This window comes from Capsicum annuum, unplaced genomic scaffold (assembly GCF_002878395.1).
Source record: "Capsicum annuum cultivar UCD-10X-F1 unplaced genomic scaffold, UCD10Xv1.1 ctg56013, whole genome shotgun sequence".
Taxonomy (NCBI): Eukaryota; Viridiplantae; Streptophyta; class Magnoliopsida; order Solanales; family Solanaceae; genus Capsicum; species Capsicum annuum.
In genome coordinates this window covers 1-1,164 of record NW_025864375.1, presented here as the reverse complement: position 1 = coordinate 1,164, position 1,164 = coordinate 1, and the positions used below count along the sequence as shown (strand labels likewise).

At 37.0% G+C, this 1,164-nt stretch overlaps 1 pseudogene; it reads left to right on the top strand.

The window, feature by feature from the left end:
• Nucleotides 1-7: 7 nt before the first annotated feature.
• On the top strand, nucleotides 8-1,158 carry LOC124893222 (annotated as a pseudogene).
• Nucleotides 1,159-1,164: the final 6 nt, after the last annotated feature.

Genomic DNA, 1,164 nt, shown 5'->3' with positions numbered 1-1,164 from the left:
CGGCACCATAATATCAGATTAGAGAGGAAGATCAGAATTAGAAATTAATAGAAAAGCAAGGATATGGGCTCGTGTAAGTAGGAAACAAAAAAATCTATTCTAGTTCTATCATCAGCTATGGGTTTGAATCTAAGAGAAATTCTAGAGAATGTTTGCTATCCTGAAAGTTTTTTGTCTTTTCTGAGTAATAAGGAGAGAAAAAAAATTGGGTCAAAAGAAAATGCCATTTTGGAGTTTTATCAACAATTTGCTTCTGTAGGTGGCGATACGGTATTTTTTGAATCCTTATGTAAGGAATTACAAAATAAATTCTTTCAACAAAGATGTGAATTAGGAAGGATTGGTCGACGAAATATGAACCGAAGACTGAACCTTGATATACCCCAGAACAATACATTTTTGTTACCACGAGATATATTGGCAGCCGCCGATCATTTGATTGGGCTAAAATTTGGAATGGGTGCACTTGACGATATGAATCATTTGAAAAATAAACATATTCGTTCTGTAGCAGATCTTTTACAAGATCAATTCGGATTGGCTCTGGTTCGTTTAGAAAATGTGGTTCGGGGGACTATATGTGGAGCAATTCGGCATAAATTGATACCGACACCTCAGAATTTGGTAACCTCAACTCCGTTAACAACTACTTATGAATCCTTTTTTGGTTTACACCCATTATCTCAAGTTTTGGATCGAACTAATCCATTAACACAAATAGTTCATGGGAGAAAATTAAGTTATTTAGGCCCTGGAGGACTGACAGGTCGCACTGCTAGTTTTCGGATACGAGATATCCATCCTAGTCACTATGGACGTATTTGCCCAATTGACATATCTGAAGGAATCAATGTTGGACTTATTGGATCCTTAGCAATTCATGCGAGGATTGGTCATTGGGGATCTCTAGAAAGCCCTTTTTATGAAATTTCTGAGAGGTCAACCGGGGTACGGATGCTTTATTTATCACTAGGTAGAGATGAATACTATATGGTAGCAGCAGGAAATTCTTTAGCCTTAAATCAGGATATTCAGGAAGAACAGGTTGTTCCAGCTCGATTCCGTCAAGAATTCTTGACTATTGCATGGGAACAGGTTCATCTTCGAAGTATTTTTCCTTTTCAATATTTTTCTATTGGAGCTTCCCTCATTCCTTTTATCGAA